At 47.2% G+C, this 8,941-nt stretch overlaps 1 protein-coding gene across 1 annotated transcript in view; it reads left to right on the forward strand.

The window, feature by feature from the left end:
• Window positions 1–8,941, forward strand: part of ETV4 (ETS variant 4) — a 49,486-nt gene that overhangs the window by 13,622 nt on the left and 26,923 nt on the right. The window contains exon 2 of the mRNA XM_006020932.3: window positions 3,423–3,476. The gene's annotated coding sequence lies outside the window, so the exon portion shown is untranslated. The remainder of the gene's footprint in view (window positions 1–3,422; window positions 3,477–8,941) is intronic.

The following is an 8,941-nucleotide window of genomic DNA, read 5'->3' on the forward strand; positions in this document are numbered from 1 at the left end:
GGCCCTAGTTAGGTCTCGCTCCTTTGTTCCAAGTAAGAGCAGTCACCATATTTGGGATCAAAAATAAATTTTACCCTGTGGTCAGACTGTGGGGAGATTGTGGGTGCGGTGTGGTCCTCTTCCTTGGGTCTCTTTAGGGTATTTTAACAAACTACTTCTGGTCTTTAGAGTGTCATAACACTGACTTGCCTGTGGCAATTTAGGTTGTTTTTGATGTTTTCAGGCATTGTGCCTGTAGTTGTGCCAGAGGGTTGTTCAGGCAGTTTTAGGAATAGGTTAGACAAACAATTGTCTAATATGGTTTAGTGAGGGATGATCTTGAGCAGGGGTTAGATTATATGACTTCCTGATATCTACTTTTCTATTATTCTGTTTGGATTTGCATTTCTTACCTATTGATTGTACTTTTTGACCATTGGCCTTGTTGTTAGTCAGCTGCTTTGAACATTTCCCATGTTGCACAAGGCACAGTGCACAGCCACAGTGGGGAAACAGAGCAGGTAGGGGTGGCATAACAAAGGTTCCAGGTTGTCTAGACCAGGGGTGCTCAACCTCTGACCTGCAGACCAAATGCAGCCTGCAGAGCTTTGGCATCTGATCTGCAGGGTTCCGCATGGGTTGGGAAATTTGGCAGCAGGGGAGCAGCGGCAGTTAATACTGCTACCCCTCCCCACTGCCAAAATCTCAAGCCCCAGGTGGTGGGTCACAGCCAGGCCATGGCTCTCTCCCTGCACGGCTAGATTGGGACTGGGCCATGCCCCCTTCCTCCTATAGGGTTGGGCCGCACTCCCCTCACCCAATCCTCCTTGGGGCTGGATTGGTGCTGGGTCATGCCCTCTTCCCTCCCCCCTGCAGGGTCAGGTTGGCGCCCGGTTAAGGCCCCTTGCCTGCATGGCCAGATCGGGGCCAGATTGCCCCCCTGCTTTCCTCCATGTGGCTGGATGGGGCCCCACTACATCTACCCCAGGTGCCAGTTTGGATTCACCAGCCAGATATGGCCTGTGTGGGAATCAGGCACTGCCCATCCAGCCCACTGGATGAAAAGGTTGAGCACTACCTAGACATGGTTGGACACACTGGAAAGGTGAACAAGAAAATGCAGGAAGTGACTGGAGGCTTCCTGGACAAGTGCTAGTTTTTAAAGATTTTCATGTGAAAATAGGAGATGTATTCTTCTGATTAGAGAGGTGGGGCTCAGAGAAGGGTTCTTCATACAGAGCTAGGCAAATATTTTAAGGAAGTTAGATGGTGGAGGGCAATGCAACTCGAAGTGCATTAGTGCTGAAATCTCAAAGCCACGTCTGCTCTGAGTGCTTGGAGAAGAGTTCCCTGTGTATTGGTCTAAGGGCCAGTTTCTGAGCAGCAAAAATGCTATGCTGGAACTAAAACCATGTCCCTGTATCACTTGCTCAGTCTCTGTTCTATTACTGGATGACCGGACTATTGAGCATCCCCAAAGAAGGCCAGGTGTTTTTGCTGTGGAAGGAAAAGCTGTATTGGGAACCTTGTTCCATGAGTTATTTAACCACAAGCCTATCTGGGATGAAGGCAGCCTGTCTGAGTGGCAGGCTTGGTGACAGTGCTACGACAGAAGGAAAGTAAGCATCAATAGCCCAAAGAAGGGTACAGTTATATCTACAATTAGAAAGTCAGAATAAATTGTTCCTTCTCTGATGGCAGGAGGCTGCGGGAGGGCAGGTGTTGATTAAAGCCCTTCCTGAAAGACAAGGAAGAACAGGAGGGGAAAATGCCTCATTGGCTATTCTGTGGAACTGAAGAGACTAGCAACTTGCAGGGTGCATGCTTGTGACTCATTTCTGCGCTGAGGAAGTACTTGCCTGTGGCATTATGGACACCATTAATATTAATGTATGTGGCTGGAATAGCCTTTCTAAGGCACACCCACAAAACTTGCGGTGTCAGCTTTACTCATTAAGTGGTGCAGCATAGTTCTTGTTCCTTTACTGTACCTGTTTTACTCTATTCTGTTGTTCATTGTTTTTCTTGCAGTGATGCTTAGGCAGCCCAGTCATGGACAAGGGCTTGACTGTGATAGGTGCTAAAAAACACAGAACAGGGGGACAGTTCCTGCTTTAAGGAGCTCACAGTCTGAGTTAAGAACAAAAACAACAGGTGGCCATGGGACTGGAAAGGGCCATCAGAAAACAGTGAGATGATGCAGTTCGGCCTGATTGCCAGGGATGCTGTCTGACTCAACACTGTCACTCTTTTAATTGAACTTTTTTTTGCTATGATGCCTAAGATTGAAGTCCACACTGCCAGGCTGTTTGCAGCTAGTGGCTTCAAAAAATATTTGCATTTAATATAGTCAGAACTCACTCAGTAACCACAGCACTGGCCTTGTGCTCCTGCCAACAACCAAATCTAGAACAAGGGGAACATGTAACCAACTCATCACATGACGGACAAAAGCCCCTATTTGTATTTGTGAAACCAGTTTGGCTGGGCCCACTCACTTTCAGCTGTCCATGTGGTAGGATATGCATGCCGCCTTATTCTTTTGGCTGTTCTGTATGCCCGCTGGGCATTTTCCTCCTGTGAAGGCTTATATTTTCCCAGCATGCACAGCTACAAACATGGTAGCTCTTTGTCTAGACATGTGGGAGTTTGCCATTTCCCATTCCTTAAGTGACTGCTTTCGGTTATGTGGAGTTAAACACAAGCCTTTTTTCTGTCATTTAGCTTAGCCTATGTCTGCTTCTTTCCCCAACCCAAAGAAGGGTACTTCCTTCCTGAAAGCTTCTCAGACTTCTCTCCCCACCACACTGTTAGTCCAATAAAAGATATAAAAAAATCCTTGCCCCTCATACATTTCCTGCACCAATACAGCAATAACAACATTTCAACTCTTTCTCTTGTGAAATGTTCCTCCTCCTTTTTGTGACTGACCAAATGCATCTTCGTCTACCAGTGCCAAGCTGTCTGTTTTATCTGGAGTAATTGCTGAGGCTACTTCTGTACAAAGACATGGCTGATTCCTACTTCTCTCAGTACCTTGATATAGTGGTATCATTTCTAACTTGGGTTTATCAATCGGTAGCTATTCTTGCTATAATGAATGTACCCAGCTTTCTGTGTCTTGTGTATATGAGGAAATAATGAACCCTAGTTAGTGCATATAACATGTAGTTGTCATCTTGACTTCCAAGAAAAGAGGGAAAGAAACTGATAGTCTGTTAATGGGTGAATCTGTGGGGGAGGGAAGAATTGCATCAAAGTGTTTTTAATCCCTGAGGGAAACCAGCCCTGGTCTCTAAAATGCCTCCTGGCAGAAAGTTCAGATCTTACATGCATAGACTCATTTCTGCCTTACTGTTTAATTACAGCATAAGAAGTGCCAAATCTAATTCTCTTCTCCCTCTCTTTCCATACTTCCTCCACCCATCCACCCACCCATACAGCTCAGGTTCCAGACAGCGATGAGCAATTTGTGCCTGACTTTCATTCAGAAAACTGTAAGTACTGTTATAGGACTGCATGTGTGGAGGGAGGAGGGGCAGGATATGCTTAAGCCAAACAAATATGTGAATGAGCTGCATGGAGATTAAAGCTAAAGTATTAGTTCCCCTCCTACACTACTGGAAGCAGAGCGATAGTGATGAAACTCAGCCACCGACCATCCCCTTCTAGCAGAGACAGGGAGTTGGCCTCTAGCACAGGAGATGGCCTCTAGCACATCCCTTAAGACTGAGGTTCCCAGGGCTGTTCATATTAGCGGCAGGTGTGTGTGTGGGGGGGGGGGCAGGGGGCATGCCCAGCCAGTTAAAACCTGACACTGGCACAGCAGACAAAGCAAAGCTTTCCCCTCTAATTTGTAGACCGAGAGAGGCTGGCTTAGATGGCATACAGAGGCAAAGTCCACTCTAAATCAGTATATAGAGGCTGGCTTAGATGGTATATAGTTTCAGGGAGAGGAAGGAAAACTAGGGAGCAAGTGAAGGTGGAATCCATCTTCAGTCAACTTGTGGTGATGCAGGCTTTCCAGGTGAGGCACAGAGCAATATTTGAGGGGGCTTGCTGGATTCGCGTCAGCATTACTCCTGTAACTGGGAGCCACCTAACCTTCAGCCCTCTGAGATGCCCCATGCAGCTGCCTCTCCTATCCTTTTCAGGTAATAGCTGAAGCAGGGATGGTCCAGGCCATGGGACAGAAATTCATACAGACTGTTCCAAGGAGGCCTGTTGCAGCCTGGCTGCAAGTGCCCAAAGCCCGAGATTCACCAGCATGTCGGCCAGCTCAGAACAGAGAGAGATGAATGTTTAAAGCTGTTCCAGAGTCAGCTCAGTGCATTTCTGTGATGCTGCTTCTCTCTCTCCCTTGCTTGGGCAACTGGGGTGCTTCCCACTCCCTGTTTGTTTATGCTCAAGAAAATAAAAGTGAAACATGTTTTCTTAGTGCTGCCCACTTGCCTGCCTCCTTTCTGGTGACTTGTTGAGCTTTGCAGCACTTGCCAGGCAAACTCCCTGGGTCATATGACTTGTTTCTTCTTCCAGTGACCCTGAGCTGAGGAGAGGCCAGTCCCATGTTTCATGCTGAATGAATGAGCCAGTTGTAATGTGATAGCCTGTTCCAGCTATTAGGGGCCGGAAAGGGTTGGCCGCTCCTAGCACACTTTGCTTCTGGAGGCCTGAATGGAGTTCAGTGTCCTGGACAGAACTGATTTTTTTCCTCCTCTGTAGACACATTAGCATTTTTGTTACTTGATCTAATAAATGTAGTGTTGCAAGCGGAAGGGCAAGGGATGTTTCAGCATTGCAGGAGGGTACTTCTCCCTTGCCACTGCTCCTGAGACCGGCAGTGTTTGCACAGACACAGAAGTGTCATTTTAGATACCACTAGATTAATCAAGTCTGCTCTGCACGCGAGCGGAGGCGAACTGCTCTGCGCCACGTGTAGTTGTATAAGTGCTGAAATGCACGTCAACACACAGAAAATAGCAGCAGTACGCTATTGATCTAAAGCACCTCCAAGGTGTTTTAGTTCAAAAGCGCGCCACCACCATTTTCTCAGTGCTGGCATGCATTTTGCTGCTTATATAACTGCATACGTCACAGCACCCGGTGCTTTTCAAAGCGCCTGGCGCTGTGGCACTTACATGTATAAAAATGCCTAAGGTGACCAACAGGGGATGGGTGACAGACTCACTTCTGCTCCCTATTTGGGTTGGGTCCAGCTCTATTTATAAGCATGCCACTCTACTGTGATTAATGGTAGCATCAAGATGCACTCTAGGAAATAAGCCTCCACAGTAAGGAACAGGACCAAAATCCACTAAGAGCCAACATATAATTGTGGGCATATTTATCTGTACTGATTTCTGACTGGCAGTCTGGATTTCATTGGGGTTTGGAGCAATATTAGGAATAAGTATGAGCTTTTCTAAGCTGGACTGAAATCAGAGGTAGTTGTAAGGGCTCATGTCTCTTTAGCTGGGCTCTGAATTCTCCCACTTTCTTGCAGAGGAAATGGTTTATTGGGTGGTGGGTGGGTATAGACTAGTCCTGAGCATGCAGGGACAGTAAGTCCCCTTCTCCAATCCTGGAATTTGATGCTTGCTTTTATACATTTGAAAGGGACACAGAATTCACCTCCACAGGAAGGCTTGCCTGGGATTTGAACCAAGAGTTTTGCATTGTACTAATAGACCCCCACACCATTTCTGTTCCAGGTAGGCTGTTCACAGGGTGCCAAGGTAACATCCATAGTGGCACATGTTTCGCAACATAGAAAAGACACCCCAAGAGCTAAACTCTGTTCTTACCTATGTTGGTGCAAATCAGGCCTGTCCAGGCAAATCAGGCTATATCCAGCCTACAGGCTTCTGCCAAAGTACCACTTCCCCCATTGCTTCTGCTGCTACAGCAGCCAGGGTCTCTGAGGCAGAGCAGCGGAGGGGGGGGTGGCAGCAGGGGAGCTCAAATGACCCACGCAGTGATGAGAAGGAGGCTCACACTATTCATGTGGTGCAGTGAGGGGGAGTTTGCACTGCCTACATGCCACCCACATGGTGGGAGAGGTAACTCTTGCTGCCTACATGGGGGGGGAGGGGTTCGGTTCACTGCCTGTGTGGTTGGGGTTCCAGGAAACCTGTGCAGTGTGCAGACTTGGAGCTGTACCTGGTGCAGCATGGAGCCACCAACTGCTCTGAAGTTGGATAGTCCTGGTATAAACCTAGCTGAGTATAGCATATTTGCTCTGGATTTACACTGCTGCTGTTGCTGCTTCAAGCAGAGATGCTACCAAGGCTTTGTTTGCAGCACTGACAACCATCCAGGAAAAGAAGAAAAGTAGTGCCTAAGTTATGGCTAGATTAAACAAGCCAGTTTCCTAGTGAGCTTCCAATAGCCTGGTGAATCTCAGCAGAGAGGGAGGATCCAGGAAGCACTCAAAGGTGCCTCTTTCACTAGCTGAAGTGTAGGGAGGGTGGTATGGCTGTGAAGTCTGGATCAAAGAATAACTGCAGTACATCTTAGAAATAAAAACTAGTCACATGTTTTCCATATGCTCAGATTGAGACACTGGGGCTCTGCCATTTCTGTGGGGAGTCTTGGGCAGAAGGGTGTCAGAGTGGGAGGGAAGGGAATAGCTTGCTTGTCCATCCACATCAGGGGTACCAGGAGTTTCAGAATTCATTTTGATCCTCTGGTTGTAGAGGTCAGGTCCATCTTGCCTCCTTCGGCAGCTCTCAGGGCACAGCACACAATTTAATCCCGAGAGACAGAGCTCAGAGTATCAGCTAGAAGGGTGCATCTCAGAGGAGGGCCATCATGTCTTTACAGGGATCTGCATCAAGCTGACTGGCATATGTACTTCTCATGTTAGTTAGTGAAGAAATAGACTGAGCTAAAGTCAGAGCTGTAGCCAGATCAGCAGGTAACTTTCCTTCCTAAGAATCCTGGGCCAAGTTCTGGCATGGTGTTAGCTGATGGGGATGGAAATTTTAATTAAGAATGGACCTAGTGAACAAGGTCCAAATTCAAGTAAAGTGCAAGAGTCCATAGCTCTCTTTCTCTAGCCCCAGTGCTCCTTTTGCCTTTTCCTTGTTAAATGTGCAAACTAGGATGTCCTATGAAGCCCTGCCTACCTCCTTTCTTTCCTTCCCACATTCAGTGACCTCCTGTGGCTGAAACCAGGGGCAAAGTCTTACTGTGACCATCAGCTAGGACAGGCCCTTCCAAGGAGCCAGAAAGGAAGTTTTGCTCTCTGATGGATTCAATTAATTGTAACAAGTAACAATACCCATATCCCACTTCTTGACCCCATAAACTGCTACCCATGTTTGTTATTGATGATATTCTAACCAGCCCAGAAATATTACTTACCATCTGAATTGGACCAAAGCTAAAAGCTGGTGTGATGAAGGTAGCACAGTATCATTTGGCATTTTCGGTGGTCTACTGCTTGCAGGCTCAGGTGATGTAGGTGTTGGTATTCCTTCATTGCTGCTTTTTACCTCACTTCTCTTTGGGCGCATCTACGTGTGTGCTTTAATGTGCAGTAGTCTATTTTACTGTGCATTAGAACATCATGGCAAAAACTGTGCTAATATGCTAATGCGCAGTAAAATTAGGCTACTGCACATTAAGTGTCACTAAAAAAAGTGTGCGCTTTTGCTACTGTGCATTAGGGCAGCCAAATGTGCATTTAGTTAGTACCTCACATTAGAGGTACTACATTTAATGTGCAGTAGCAAAAATGAACATATAGATCTGCCCTTTATTACTTTGATCTCTGCGTCTATGGCAGCAATGATTGGCTTACTGCCAGAGATACAGCTTTGGTGACCCATAGGCTAACCTGTTAGTGTGGAAGACATTCCACAAAGGAACCCTTGTGCCCCAGCCAGCTGCGTCAGCATCTACATTTGCACTGCTGCGTATGAAATTACAAGTACTACCCTGCTGCAGAGCTTATTAGTCTCCTGCAGCCTAATGTGTAGATGCTGTGATGTTTACTGTGGAGCTAATTAAACAACTCCGTAGTAAATATCTTGTGTAGAGACGCCTACTAAGACGCTGTGAGGGAATGTTTCCTAGAGAGTAGGGACCAGTCACCCATTTTCTATCCCAGCTCTGGGAAGGAATGTGGTTAGAGTGAGAATAGAAGCCAGGATTTTCTGACAATGATTCAGCATGCAAACTTTATGAGTTGTTGAGTTTCTCTGGATCTCAGAGAACGTTTCTACAAAATAGAGATGATAATAGTGACCTGTGCCACTGGAAGGCTGCGTGGCTTGCCAAATGCCAGGACTCTGGTCTAAAAGATGCTGTGAAACTGCTGAGTTCAGTAAACCACTGAAAGCCTCAGTCCTGAGACAAGATTTGATCTCTGGTAGATACTCATAGATTTCATAGACATCAGGGCTGGAAGGGACCTCGGAAGATCATCGAGTCCAGCCCCCCGCCCAAAGGGCAGGAAGTCAGCTGGGGTCATAGGATCCCAGCAAGATAAGCATCCAGTTTCATCTTGAAGGTGTTCAATGAAGGCACTTGAACCACCTCCGGTGGCAGGCTGTTCCAGACCTTGGGGGCTCGGACAGTAAAGAAATTCTTCCTTATGTCCAGCCTGAAACTATCTTGAAGCAGTTTGTGACCATTTGACCTCGTCATCCCTTGGGGCGCTCTGGTGAACAAACGTTCCCCCAGATGCTGGTGGTCACCCCTGATAAACTTGTAGGTGGCCATCAGATCACCCCTGAGCCTGCGCTTTTTCAGGCTAAAGAGCCCCAGGGCTCTCAGCCTGTCATCGTAGGGTCTGCTTCCCTGACCTCTGATCATGCGCGTGGCTCTTCTCTGGACTCTCTCAAGCTTCTCCACATCCTTTTTGAATTGTGGAGCCCAAAACTGGACACAGTACTCCAGCTGCGGCCTCACTAAGGCCGAGTACAGGGGGAGAATGACGTCCCGAGATTTGCTTGAG

The sequence above is a fragment of the Alligator sinensis genome, unplaced genomic scaffold (genome assembly GCF_000455745.1).
Source record: "Alligator sinensis unplaced genomic scaffold, ASM45574v1 scaffold161_1, whole genome shotgun sequence".
Classification (NCBI taxonomy): Eukaryota; Metazoa; Chordata; order Crocodylia; family Alligatoridae; genus Alligator; species Alligator sinensis.